Here is a 15,377-nt window from a genome sequence, read left to right as displayed (position 1 = left end):
TTAGTTGGAACTCAAGTATTCCTGCTACAACATGATGGAACAGAGTAACCAGAAACGAAGAAAAACATACTTCATCTCTCTCTGTGCACATGCCTTTCTCCTCACCACGAGTTCTCTTTATATGATGGTTAATTTAGGTGTCAATGTGGCTGGGGCTCAGTGCCCAGATACATGATCAGATGTTCTGGATGTTTCTGTGAAGGTATGTTTTGGATTAGATTAACATTTAAATCCTTGGGCACTTTAAGTAAAAAAGATTACCCTCTATGATATGGGTGGGTTTCATCAAAGCAGCTGAAGGCTGTAAAAGAACCAAGAATGATCTTCCCTGAGCAAAAAGGAATTTTGCCAGCAGACAGCTTTTGGACTCATCAAAATTCTTTCCTGAGACTGCAGGCCTGCTGGACTCCCCATCAGATTTTGGGTTAACTGTGCCTCCAAAATCTCATGAGTCAGTTCCTTAAAATGAACCAATATCTATCCCTATACACATTTCTATTGGTTGAAACTTCTCTGGAGAACCCTGACCAATACACTTCATATTTCTGCCCTTCCCCCTCTTTTTTCTTTCCTTTCCCTTTCAGAAACACTCACTGCTTTATCTCCCTCTGCATAGAGATGCACTGACATTCTAGGGCCTTAATAAGTTTGGTCTCTCTCTCCCTCCCTCCTCTTTTCCTTTCTTTCAGTCCCATGTTCTTTGATTTGTGAAAAACATCATGAAAAGAATTAGGTGGTAGTAGTTGCAAGTTTTGTCAAGTGTGCAAATTATCCCTACCCTTGAGGGAAATTACAAGGGTGCAGCTAGATGATAGCAAGTTAAGTGCTCTCTCCATACATCAGCTGTCTCCACAATCCATGGGTTACAGACTGGAATCAGAGCTGTATGGCTTTTGGAATATAATGAGGTTTGAAGCTATGATAAGAGTACACAGACCTCAGCTAGCTGGAAGCAGACAGAGAGGTCATCACCTGGAGGAATCCCCAAGACACATGGACATCCTCTGTAACTGAATAGCTGGGTGCCAGAGTGTTTGGACCACTGATCTCCCCGCCACAACAGGTGGTGGGCTTACTTACCATTTCCACAAGAACAAATCTCAGTTGCATTTCTTGAAGATGTGGTTGATGTAAGGATGCTCCAATAAACCTCAGCCAATTTGGTGTTTTTCATCATCTTGACATTGTGTCACTCCTGACTTCATCCTGCAAAACTGAGCCAAGAGTTGTACCTTGCTGAAACTGTACTTCTTAACTTGGGAACATAGCCAATGCAAAGCATACTGCTAGAAAACCTAACACAAATTCTGAGGCATATGGTTACAGGCAGAATCAAAGTCCAAAACAACTCTTGGAAATTGAAAGTATTCCTGTGAGCCACAATTAAGCTTATTTTCCTTGAGTGTACAAAAGCCAACAGTATTAATTTCTTCATATGGGGAACAGCTAGTATACACAAAGTCACAGTATTCATGTCCTTCCTTTTTTCATATGCCACCTTTTTTTTCTTCTATCATCATTCCTGTGTATGTGTGTATGTAGGCATTTATAATCATGCATAAATGATGTAAGATATGTAAAACTTTAATTTTCAATCATAAATAAACTTAAACTTATTAAGAAAATGTAAATTCTGCATTGAGAATGTAGGACTCCAGAATTTAAGCTTTTAAAGAACAAAGATTATGGGAGTTCCTATCGTGGCGCAGTGCTTAGTGAATCCACCTAGGAACCGTGAGGTTGTGGGTTTGATCCCTGGCCTTGCTCAGTGGGTTAAGGATCCAGCAATGCCTTGAGCTATGGTGTAGGTCACAGATGTGGTTCGGATCCCACGTTGCTGTGGCTCTGGTGTTGGCCGGTGGCTATAGCTCTCATTGGACCCCTAGCCTGGGAAACTCCGTATGCCATGAGAGCAGCCCAAGAAATGGCAAAAAGAGAAGAAAAAAAAAAGACAAAAGATGATGCACATAGGGGTTGGCACAGGCCAGCCTGTGGGTCTAGTCTGGCCCACTATCTGTTTTGGTAAATACAGTTTTACTGTAACATGGTCACACTTGTTTGGGTGTTGCCTGGGCCTGCTTTCATGCTGCAACAGCAGAGTTGATTATTTGTGACAGGTAAGGTATCATCTTTAAAGCCTAAAATATTTTACAGAACATTTTTGCTGAACCTTGATATTTGTAGGAAAGAATAGAAGTAAAATGATTGCATGGCAACTACATATATTTGTTTACTAAATTTAAAAATTCTTATTTCCGTAAGAAACATTAGCTAAAATACATTTATTAGGGATTTCTCAAGGTTTCAATTAAAACCTTTCATACTAAATTTAAAAAAAAAAAAAAAACATTTTTGCTACTCCCACAGCTTACAGAAGTTCCCAGGAAACCTATGCCTGCTGAGGCAATGCCAGATCCCGAAGCCATTGTGCCACAGAGGGATCTCCAAATTCAAAAAGTTTTTAAAGAACAACACGTCAATTTTGATGTTAAAATCTTTAAGGCCACACTTTTAGAATTCATATACACTGTTTATAGAGAAGCTGTATAAGGTCATATGATTTGTACCCCTCACTGCAAATCACTGAACCACTGATTTTCTGATCAGTTATAATGCATATTTGCATTTTATCTTAAATTTGCTGTTGTTTTATCTGAGCAAAAAAACATATGTTAGAAATATGATATATTTTGGTTAATTAGGCTTTTCATGGGAAAATAGGTCAGAATCTATTATAACGTATATTATGCTCAGTATATTTCACACTATGATATAATCATGAAGATATATTATGAAAGTTGTCTAGTACTAAAAATGTTTCCCTTTATAGACCAAGTCTTAAAATTTTTTCATTGTTTTACAGCAGTGAATGCACAGCATTCTTGATTTTATTGTAACCTAGTGCTGTGGTCATTCATTTAACTCACTGCTATACAGTTCCTCACAATTACAATTGCAGCTAGAGAAGATGTGTCTTTAAGGAGCCAATTGGCATGGATATTTTTTGCTTTTTCTTTGGAACAGTTGAGATTATGCATAATTATTGAAGTACGTATTGGTTTGAAAATATCAACTGGTACAAGAACAGCTTTAGATTATTTAACAGAGTTTATACATTGATTTTTTCCTACATTCTGGAAAATGGTATGATTAACTGAAAACTATTTTTAGGTCTCTTTTTATTGAGGAATTTCTGGATGTGGAAAACCGTGTTAAGGTTTAGGGTTTCCCAAAGTGGATATTGTCATTTTTAATCACTTTTAGCTAAACTTTGCCACACTGTGAAGTAAGGACAAAAATGATGAGGAGTGAACAGTCTGATTAGAAGCTTTGGCTCCCAGAAGGGCAGTGTTAGCTGTATTTAAACCCATCACCATATTTAATACAGAAGACACTGAACAGGGCGTCTGCAATGATGTGTAGTTTCTTGCTAACCTTAGATTTTGGTAACCCAGCTGGGAATAAAAACAAGCCAAGAGGAAGGCAGTGGGTGCTCTTCTCTTCCCATCACATCACAGACAAGGAGACAAGAGTGAAATGCTGAAAGATCAGCTGTCAGAACCTTAGCATCACAACTAAGTATGGAACCTGCTGGTCAGAAATGCACACACCCGCCATGAGTTCTGAACACGTGGGCAGCCATGCTTAACAAGGAAATTCCCTGAGAGTTCAGTGAGCTGAACTAGAGCACATTCAATGCTGAGAGACCAGCCATGGTGGGACCCATGATGGCCAGATCTGTACACCAAGACTGAAAGGACATGCACAGTCCCAGTGGAAGTCCAGCAGGGCCAGCACTTGTGGATGACTATCAGGGCCATTTCTCAGGAGCCTCTAGATCTAGCAACACCTACACACATATACAGAGAGAGAGGAAATCACTGAGGAAGGGAGGAGAGAGGACCCAAACTAAGTTTACTGGATGGCTTGCCGAGGAGGTAATGGAGGAAGGGGTTTCCTGGAAGCTCTTCTTGTTAGTATTGGTAGCTAGGGTCTTTCCCCAGATGGGAGGAGTAATTTTCTGTAAAGGACCAGATTGTAAACATTTTAGGTGTTGTAGTCTTTATTGTCAGTGTTGCAAGCACTCACCTTGGCTGTTGTATGTGAAAACTGCCATAAACAGTACAGAAAGATCAAGTGCGGCTGTGGGACAACAGACCTCCACTCACAAAACCCGTGGTTAATTGGATTTGCTGACCACTTTTGTAGAGTGTTTATTAAACACATCTCATGTTTGGTGAGTCAGGTAGGTCTGCCAAGGCCTGGTATATTGCACTTATAGTTCACAGTATTTTTCCTCATCTTAGGGTGAAAAAAAGCAGTGTAATGGAACAAGGCCTGCAAATTTGATATCTTTAAGAGCTTTTTTTTGGGTGGAAATATTATTTCTTTTTCTTTGTTTTTGTATCTTAGGGTTGCACCTGTGGCATATAGAAGCTCCCAGGCTGGGGGTTGAGCTGGAGCTACAGAGGCTGGCATATACCACAGCCACAGCCATGCAGGATCCAAACCACATCTGAGATGTACACAGTAGCTCATGGCAACATTCGTTCCTGACCCACTGAGCAAGGCCATATATGGAACTTACAACTTCATGGATAGTAGTCAGCTTCATTTTTGCTGTGCCACAATGTGACTCCTGGAAATTCTCCCATTTACAATAATTTGTAAAGGGAAGAAAAGAAAAGAGAGGATCTCAGATTGACTGGGGTCACCACGAACCAAAATCCTTAAAGGGATTGCTGGCCTAGACTGTGTCTCTGAGTTTCTCTACCTAGTCCACATGCCATGATCAAGAACCGAGGATGTAATCCTCTAGGAAATACTTGTTAAGGATGGAGGAAAAACCTTCCAGGTCATTTCCAACACGCACCTCTCAGCACCTTTTTTAGACTGCTATAACTCATTCCCTCAACTGTGGAGAACACCATGGTATTTGCTGTCTTGGGAGACATGAAAAGAATCAGTGGGTTTTTGTTCTGAATGCTGTCCCTGTGTGAAGGGTGATATGTCTTAAAATGGTCTTCATTCTCAACACTTCCTCAGTCTTCCAACAGCTAAATGAGAGCCAGAAGCTGCACACTCATCTTCCCACAACACAAGTGAAGGACATCTTCCCCCACTGCCAGCCCTGCAATCACTGGCCTCATCCTGTGAGTCTTGCCCCTGTGCCAGCCCCCAGACCCAGGACCTCAGGCAAACCCTCCCCAGTCATCTAGTCACAGGCTAAGGAGCTGGATACCCACTCCTATATCCAGCTCAGGCCATGCCTCCTCAGCCAGTGCCCCAGTGCTCAGTCTGGGACTGGCCACTTTCTTTTGCCTTGGGCCCTGAATGATCATGCACGATCAATCTCCACAGGCCTGAAGGCTTTGGTGGTACAGGGGGATTTGCATGGAATAAAAGCAGAGTTTGTAGTTTGGGGAAATTAGAAAATCTTGACTGGATGGATTTCAGAAGAACAGATGAAACACTGGTTCTAGTACCTCAACTGGAGTTGTGGAGAATTTGAGTGGACCTTGGCCAGCTTTGGTGGGGGCAGCTTGGGAATACCTGGAGATGGAGGCTGGGGCACCCTGTTTCCAATGAAGCCTCTTGGCTTTAGTCATGTCTCCCAGAGCCAGAGCTAAAAGGGAAGGGATGTGTGTGTGTGTGTGCGTGCTTATATGCATGTATACCTGCACTTGAATCCCTTTGCTAGTATATACTTGTGCATGTGTGGTGTGGTGTGTTTTGGGGCCAATACAAAGAGAAAGTGGCACCTCTTTCTTCTAAGCAAGTGGTGATAATTGTCTCCCATATGGAATCAAGCAAAGGAACAAAAACCCTGTCAACTTCTTTGTTAAAATGGTTGAATGAAAGGAAACAACACTCTTCTGTTAAATATGCAGAATCCTTTAGAGGCACTGTAATGCCTGGTTTATGGCTGTGCCCAGCCAAGGGCAGGATAAACAGTCTATCTGGTCAGTCTCTGGAGGAAGTTTCTGGGTTCCTCACCAAGCCACATTTTATTCCTTCTTGGGAGGCTGGGGGTTAGGAATGGCACCTACCCTGCCCTGCAACCTACCTCCATGGCTCCTCTGAAGAAATGGTCTGAGGAGAAGAAGTGGTACAGAGGGACATGTAGCTCCAGTATATAGGAGGCCCATGGGTTTCCCACAAGGGGGGATAGCAGGCTTTGGAGAAAGAATTGGGTATTCATTTATGCTTTTAGACCATGAATCTCTTACTCCAATGGCTACAGGGGCTGAACCATTCCTTTGCATGAGAGGCCCAGGCCCACAGTGGGGATTGAGAATGGGGGGCTTAAGCTAACTTTGAGACAGTGCTTGCTCCTTCTAGTCCTGACCTTAGCCCTTCCTCTAAGTTTTTTGAGCTCCATTGTTTTACTTTATTTTTATTTTTAGTGCCAGACCTGTTGCATATGGAAGTTCTCGGGCTATGAGTCGAATCAGAAGTACAGCTGCTGGTCTACAGCACAGCCACAGCAATGGCAGATCCAAGCTGCCTTTGTGACCTACACCATAGCTTATGGAAATGCCTGGTCCTTTACCTACTGAGGGAGGCCAGGGGTGGAACCCACCTCCTCATAGATACCTGTCTGGCTCCTTATAGCTTAACCACAATGGGAATTTACTTTTCTTCTTCTTTCTTTCTTTAACTTTTTTTTTTCCATTCTTATGGCATGCGGAATTTTCTAGGCTAGGGATTGAACCTGAACAGCTGTAACCAGGGCCACAGCTGTAATCAGGGCCACAACAGTGAAAATACCAGATCCTTAACCTGCAGAGCCTGAGGGAACTCCAAACTCCATGGTTTTTGTCCTTCCCTTTAAAGGTCTGTGGCAGAGGCTCTTGGTGGCACCTGGTTTCCTTCCCTGGGGTGCCTCTTTCCTGGTGGCTGAGTGTTGTTGCTAAGGGTTCACAGCTGCTTCCTTCACAGGGCATTACCCACACCCAGGCACATACTTCCTTATTCAAGAAGTCACAAGCCTATGCTATCAGCAGAAACTGGTATCTGGCAGAGGGTAGGGTCAAATTGAGCCCTTTCACCTCCAGGGGGACCAACTCTGTGTTCTTCATGTTCCAGAGAGAGGTCCCTTGAGGACCAGGATAAGGTTCTGTTTCTTCCCCTGCCTTATCCTATTTTCCTCAGTCCCCAGTTCATGAGCACATTTTCAAGGATTTTCCCAAGTGTCCCCATCTAAGATTCACTTCTGGTGATCTTGCTCTAATGCACTGGGTACGAGAAGAGTCCTAAGAAACACATGCAATTCTAGAAATGGATCACCTTTTAGCACACAAGCAAGGATGACTCCATGGGTATGTTGTATGGAGTATTCCTAATCTCTGGTGTGCTTCAGCAGTAACTGTCCATGAAGTGCAGACACTGGCCAGGTCATCATTTAGTCCTGGGTAATAATAACTAAGAGGATAGTAACTAAGGACAATGGCCTTATGCCTTTGTAGATTCATGCCAATGCTCTAATGAGGGAAGATAATAAAGCCTAATATCCCTTACAGGGGAATTCACAGTGTCTCTCTGGGAGTATGGAGGACACTTTCCTCCCAAATTAGCCTCTCCATGAGTCAGGAGATAGATGGGATCGAGCATAAACATTTCCTATCAGCCACCTATTTATACCTGAAGATAAAAATGCAAGAACAAGTTAAAGAAGTGGAATTGGCCTTTTTGGACACTTAAAGCAATGAACACATCATGGGCATTTAGGGCCTAAGCCCTGCTTGGGTCAAAGATAAAGAGGTCACACACTTCCTATCCTTAGGGCGAAGGAGAACCAACTTCACATGCACAGAAAGACTCCTCTGGGTCAGAAAGGGAGGGGTCACCAGCCAATAAAAACTTAGGCTATGTTACTGCCAGTGAGGAATCCATCTTGACCAAAAGATGTGCACGCATATTGGGGAGGACCTGGGTCCGATCAGGTGTGCAAAATGAAATAAGAACTTTGGCCAATGGGAAACAAAGACCCAGATGAACTTCCCTAAGTGTTTTAAATCACTTCTCTGGGACACTCCTCAATGATGGGGATGATTGCATTCTCACTCCTCCTTTGTGTGTATCCTACTGCTTTGCCTCTGCCTTAGACAAACAGACAACATAGCTAAGTGTACTGTGTTTCTAACAATAAACTCTGTACCTGATTTCACAGACTTTGCTGGCTTTAAATATTCTTGCCTTCAACAGGGGTGAGAATCAAGGGAATTCAGTTGGTAGTCCCCAGCTGGTCGAGTGGCTAATATTCCTGTTTCATCCAGGCTTCCCAGCTTCCATTCCTGAACAGAGAATTAAGATCTCACTTCAAGCCATCACTCTCTGCCATCTCTCCAAAATCATCAGCATCCTCATCCATCCAGGCCAGATGTGACCTGAGTTAAACTCATGTGCGGGATTCCAGTTTGTACTTATGGTACATTCCACATGTGAAGATCATCAACGTTTTGCTAAACCCTTTGAAGCTGGTTAACCCTGTGCATCTATCAGCTGGTCTCTATGATCTTTCCCTTCTTCCCTTGAGCCAATTGCCATGGGGCAATTCTGAAAAATACCAGCTATTTGCTTATGAAGGGCTGGGCAGCTTCATCCTAGGCCTGTAAATATGGTTGTAGCTACTCTGTAACCTTTTCACTTTGGCTTATATGAAGTGGTTTAGGTTAAGTTTGGAAAGCATGGAAACTGCAGCCAGACAGGTAGGCTTCAAATCCTGGCTTATTTAACTATGGCTTAAGGGAAAGTTACTTAACTTCTCTGCAACGCTGTTTACAGAACTTTAAATGGAGTAAGAGCATTGCAGTAATGGCATCCATCTCCAAGGGATGCTGTGAGAATAACATATGTTAATAAAGGTAAAGTGCTTTGATTAGTGTCCAGCAAGCAGGATGTGTCATATAATGTTAGCTGTTATTATTGCAAGTCATTACTCTTGAGTAAATACAGACTGCATCTTCAGTTAGAGAATGTTCTTTTGATAAAACTATATTTCATTCTTCCATGTGTTAGGCAGATTGGTCCCTAAGTCTGAAGTCATCCTAGACTTTGAAGATAGCATAGAAAGTAGGAAAATATTACAAAGCTATATTAAAATTCTAGATCTTTTTCTACATTTCTCTTTATCCGATAGTTTATGTCCTAACATAAGTAGGTATCTGTTCAATCACACCTTTATCACCTTGTATTAAAGAGCTCTAATTTTTCTTTTCTTTCTTCTTTTCTCTCTTTCTTCTTTCCCTTTCTTAAGGCTGCACACATGACATATGGAAATTCGCAGACTAGGGGTTTGTTGACTTCCACTGTGCCACAGTGGGAACTCCTAGATCCCTAATTCTCTTGCCTAGAACAAATGGATATTCTCTCATACTTACCCCATCCAGACTATTTAAAATAGCAAGGTCTGCACCTTGAAACTCCATTTCCTGGTGGGTCATTCTTTATCAAGAATACAAGCAATACAACACCATGCACAAAAACAAAATCAAAATGGGTTAAAGACCAAAATGAAAGGCCAGAAACTTACATCAAAATTCTTGGAGGAAAACAGGCAGATCACTCTTCGATAAGTATGGCAGCAAACCCTTTTTGATGCCCCCTCTAGAATAATGAAAAAGAAAACAAAAATGAAGAAATTGGGAATTGCCCTTTTGGCACAGCCAGTTATGAAACTGACTAGTATTCATGAGGACATGGGTTTGATCTCCGGCCTCACTTAGTGAATTAAGCATCTGTGGTATAGGTCACAGATGAGGCTCGGATCCCACTTTGCTGTTTCTGTGCTGTAGGCTTGCAGTTGCAGCTCCAATTCCACCCCTAGCCTGGGAACTTACATATGCCACCATGCCCTAAAAGGAAAAAAAATGGACCTATAAACTCAAAAGCTTATACACAGAAAAGGAATCCATAAAAAAATGAAAAACAACCCACACAATGAGAGAAAGTACTTGAAAATGAAGCAAATGACAAGGAATTCACCTCCAAAATATAAAAATGGTTCATATAGTTCAGGTTAAAAATAAACAATCCATTGAAAAATGGGCAGAAGACCTAAATACACATTCCTCCAAAGACAGAATGATTTCCAAAAAGCACATGAAAAGATGCTAAGTGTAAATAATTATGGGAGAAATGCACATAAAAACTACCATGAGGTCTCACCTCACACCAGTCAGAATAGCCATCATCAAAAAGTCTACAAATAAGGAAAGAGAACCCTCCTATCATGTTGGTGGGAATGTAAATTGGTACAACCGCTAAGGAAAACGGTGTGGAAGTTCCTCAGAAAATAAATGTACACCTGTCATATGATACAGCAGTCACCGACAGCCCAAGGTATGGTGTGGCTGTGTGTGTGTGTGTGTGTGTGTGTGAGTGTGTGTGTATTTATTCAAAATATCTCCAAGGAAGATATACAGAAGGCCAACAAGCACATGAAAAAATGATCAACACCACTCATCACTGATTATTAGAGAAAAGCAAACCAAAACTACCATGAGATACCACATCACACCAATCAGAATGGCCATCATTCATCAGTCCACAAATAACAAATGCTGGAGCGGGTGTGGAGAAAACGGAACCCTCCTGCAGTGTTGGTGGGAATGGAAACTGGTACAGCCACTATGGAGAACTGTATGGAAGTACCTTAGAAATCTATTCATAGAACTACCATATGATCCAGCAATTCCACTCACAGGCATATATTTGGACAAAATGTTCCTTCAAAAAGACACATGCACCCACATGTTCACTGCAGCTCTATTTACAATAGCCAAGACAAGGAAACAACCCAAATGTCCATCAACAGATGAGTGGATAAGGAAGATGTGGTATATATACACAATGGAGTCCTATTCGGATATAAAAGAGAATGAAATAATGCCATTTGCAGCAACATGGATGGAACTAGAGGCTCTCATCCTGAGTGAAATAAGAGAAAGACAAATGCCATATGATATCACTCATATCTGGTATCTAATATACAGCACAAATGAACCTTTCCACAGAAAAGAAATTCATGGACTTGGAGAATAGTCTTGTGGTTGCCTGGGGGGAGGGGGAGGGAGTGGGAGGGATTGGGAGTATGAGGTGATCTGATGCTTGAGTTTAAACTATTGCTCTTGGAATGGATTAACAATGAGATCCTGCTGTGTAGCACTGAGAACTATGTCTAGATACTTACAATGGGAGAAAAATTATGTATATATGTATGTGTAACTGGGTCCCCATGCTGTATATTGGGAGAAAAAAGTGTGTTGGGGGAAATAACCATATAAGATACATTTTAAAAATATATCACCATTGGATACTTCCAAACAAACACTGTGTTTTTGTTTTTGTTTGTGTCTTTTTAGGGCCAAACCTGTAGCATATGGAGGTTCCCTGGATAGGGGTAGAATCAAAGCTCTAGCTGCTGGCCTCCACTACAGCTACAGCAATGCCAGCTCTGAGCCATATCTGTGACCTACACCACAGCTCATGGAAATGCTGAATCCTTCACCTGCTGGGCAAGGCCAGGGGCTGAACCTGTGTCCTCATGGATGCTGGTCAGATTCATTTCTACTGAGCCATGAGGGGAACTCCCAATCAAATACTTTTAAAAGGAAAAGTCCTAGGTCACCATGTATTTAATACTCTTTGTTAAATATTTGAATCTTAAATGTTCGTAGAATGGAACATGAGAATTTATCTCAAAGTAACTCTTTATATTAATTTGCAATCAATTCCCAAAAGCAGTATAGGCATCTCATATCAGAAAACTTCCAACCAGTAACAACCATTACATCTTCCCAAATGCAAGCTAGACTTGAAGAAACAGGAGCCATACCACCACCAACAACAACCAAACAAACAGCATTAACATCAAATCATGATGAGAAGGGAGAATCTGATTTCTACAATGTCTCCTTACATTTTTTAACACAAAAGGTTTCAACAAAGAATTATGAGGTATGGAAATTAAAAAAGGAAATATGATTCATGCGGTGAGGCATTACAAGGACTTTTAGTCACTCTCTTATATATTCCCATAGTACAAAGTGAAATTTGGGACCAAGAACTAAAAAAACTCAGGAAACTGGTGCCTAACCAAATGGAGAATGCTAATAGAGAGACAGAAATTACAAAAAGGAATCAAATGTATATTCTAGTGTTGAAAAGTACAGCTGGGAATGAAAAAGGCATTGGGGGAATTACTAACAGATTTGAGCTGGCAGAATAATGAATTGGCCTCTTTGAAGAAGAACTGACTGAGGCTATCCACTCTGAGGAGTGGAGAGAGGCAAGAATGGACAATATTGAGCAGAATGTAACAGACATATAGGACACCATTAAGTAGGCCAACATACATATAATAGGAATCCACATGATACATATAATAGGAATTACACCCAGAAAAGGGAATCAGAAGTCAGGGAAAATATTGGGAGAAAAATGCCCCAACTCCTCAAATATGATGTAATACATGAATGTATACATCCAAGAAACTCAATGAACTCCAACAAGATAAACTACAGGTCTACACAGATACTATAGTTAATTGACAAAACCCATGACAAAGAGAATTTTGAAAGCATCAAGGAAAAAGCCTAGTATACTTTCATATTTAGGGAACAAAAAAGAAGAACTATGAACCATGAATTCTGTATCTGATAAAACTACCTTTCAGAAATGAAGGAGAGGAGTGGTATAGGCAAGATGGCAGATTAGGAGGCTCCAGGTCTTTAACCCCATGAAAATATCAAGGAAACAATCAGGTAAGAATAGCTTTGTGGAAGCTCTAGAAGACAAAGAGTAATCTGAAGCAATCAAGTGAATAGCCAATTGAGAAAGGGTCACACTCAAAATGATAGCAAATTCCATGATATTCTGCCTCCTCTATTCCTCACCCATTGTGAATGAATATGGTGCAGTAGAGGAACCAACCACTGGTCCTCCACTGGGAGAAACACAAGAGTGCAACTTGATTGCAGGGTTTGGCAGGCCAGGCACTGTCTCCAGAATCTGATTTCTGTCAAACATGACTTGAAGTTGAGATAGGGATGGTGGGACATTTTACATATCAGTAAAATGATGATGGATTCAATGGCACAGGAGAAGTTCATGGCAACTGTAGACCTGCACACATGTGGAGGTCAGAGATGACTGACAGAAGAATGCAATAAAACATGTAAGGGCCAAGAAGACAAAGGTGAGGTTTTTAGGGAAATTAAATACTTAAAAGCAACTGTGTGTGGGGGAGAGGATTAAGGCGCTGGGGAAGCACACACACACTCCCAGTGAAGGCACATCCTCAGAAAAGACCTGAGAGCACTGGTCTGTTTAGTAAAGGTCTTCATTTGCACATATCCAAGATACAAGACTGGGTAACGTGGTGTTTGTTTTTTTGTTTTTTGTTTTTTTTTTCCTGCATATGCAACTTTTTTTTAATTTTTTTTATTTTTTTATTTTTTATTTTTTTTGTCTTTTTGCCACTTCTTTGGGCCGCTCCCGCAGCATATGGAGGTTCCCAGGCTAGGGGTCGAATCGGAGCTTTAGCCACCGGCCTACACCAGAGCCACAGCAATGCGGGATCCGAGGCGCGTCTGCAACCTACACCACAGCTCACGGCAACGCCGGATCCTTAACCCACTGAGCAAGGGCAGGGACCGAACCCGCAACCTCATGGTTCCTAGTCGGATTCGTTAACCACTGCGCCACGACGGGAACTCCTGCATATGCAACTTTTGATAAATGCTCACAAAATATAGAAATAAAAAGTAGATGTGGCTCATTCAAAGGAACATTAATAAATCTGAAGCAAATGAGCATAAAGAAACATAGGCTTCACAGTGGCTAGATGAACTTTTTTTCTTTTTTTCTTTTGTCTTTTTGCCTTTTCTAGGGCTGGTCCCATGGCATATGGAGATTCCCAGTCTAGGGGTCTAATCGGAGCTATAGCCACTGGCCTATTCCAGAGCCATAGCAATGCAGGATCCAAGCCACACCTGCAACCTACACCAGAGATCACAGCAATGCTGGATCCTTAATCCCTGAGCAAAGCCAGGGATCAAACCCGTAACCTCATGGTTCCTAGTCAGATTTGTTAACAACTGAGCCACAACAGGAACTCCTAGATGAACATTTTAAACAACTGCCTTAGGTATTCTGAAATAGCAAAAGAAGAACACACATAATTAACAAAAGGAAGTCAGCAAGGTGGAAGGTGGTGAATGAATAAACGAAGAATATAGACAAAGACATAGAATTTATTTCAAAAAAGAAACAGAGGGTCTTGATCAGGAATGGATGTTGGACTTTGTCAAATGCTTTTTCTGCATCTATCGAGAAGATCATATGATTTTTGACTTCTGTTAATGTGGTGTATGATGTTGATTGATTTGCATATGTTGAACCATCCTTGTGAACCTGGGATGAACCCTACCTGGTCATGGTGTATAATTTTTGGATATGTTGTTGGATTCAGCTGGCTAAGATTTTGTGGAGAAATTTTGCATCTATATTCATCAAAGATATTGGCCCGATAGTTTTCTTTTTTGGTGTTATCTCTGTCTGGTTTTGGAATTCGGGTGATTATGTCATCGTAGAATGGTGGGAGTATTCCTTCTTCTTCAACCTTTTGAAAGACTTTAAGGAGGATGGGCACTAGATCCTCTTTATATGTTTGATAGTATTCGCCTGTGAAGCCAGATGGCCCTGGACTTTTATTTGTAGGGAGTGTTTTTATGACTTCTTCAATTTCATTTCTAGTGATTGGTCTGTTCAGTTGGTCTGTTTCTTCTTGATTCAGTGTTGGCAGGCTGTAAGAGTCTAGAAAATTGACCATTTCTTCCAGATTGTCAAATTTGTTGGCATAGAGTTGTTCATAGTATTTTCGTATGGTTTTTTTGTATTACTGCAGTATCTGTTGTGATTTCTCCTTTTTCATTTTTAATTATATTTGAGTTCTTTCTCTCCTCTTTTTAGTGAGTCTGCCCAGGGGTGTGTCAATTTTGTTTACCTTTTCAAAGAAACAGCTCTCGGTTTTATTAATTTTCTCTATTGTTTTTTTGAATTTCTACTTTATGGAATTCTTCTTTGATCTTTATAATTTCCTTCCTTCTGCTGACTTTGGGTGTTTTTTGTTCTTTTTCTAATTTGCTTAGATGGAAGGTTAAGCTGTCAATTTGGGATCTTCTTTTTTGAGAAAGGCCTGTATCACTATAAATTTCCCTCTGAGCACTGCTTTTGCGGCATCCCATAGATTTTGAGAGGTTGTGTCTTCATTATCATTTGTCTCAAGGTATTTTTAATTTCCTTCTTGATTTCCTCATTGACCCATTGGTTTTTTAGTAGCATGTTGTTTAGTCTCCATGTAGTAGGTTTTT

At 41.1% G+C, this 15,377-nt stretch overlaps 1 long non-coding RNA gene across 1 annotated transcript in view; it reads right to left on the bottom strand.

The window, feature by feature from the left end:
- The window catches only part of LOC146396266 (uncharacterized), a 128,610-nt gene that overhangs the window by 65,562 nt on the left and 47,671 nt on the right, over nucleotides 1-15,377 (bottom strand). The window contains exons 6-8 of the long non-coding RNA XR_014826601.1: nucleotides 9,536-9,609; nucleotides 8,162-8,297; nucleotides 1,081-1,214 (exon numbers count right to left, since the gene is read on the bottom strand). This is a non-coding gene — a long non-coding RNA (uncharacterized LOC146396266). The remainder of the gene's footprint in view (nucleotides 1-1,080; nucleotides 1,215-8,161; nucleotides 8,298-9,535; nucleotides 9,610-15,377) is intronic.

This window comes from Sus scrofa, chromosome 14 (assembly GCF_054392235.1).
Source record: "Sus scrofa isolate SSC_HxYL_T2T_F1_AM1 chromosome 14, Sscrofa_HxYL_maternal_Yorkshire_Landrace_v2.0, whole genome shotgun sequence".
NCBI lineage: Eukaryota > Metazoa > Chordata > Mammalia > Artiodactyla > Suidae > Sus > Sus scrofa.
The sequence above is the reverse complement of the archived record's forward strand: the minus strand, read 5'-3'. Positions and strand labels throughout refer to the sequence as shown.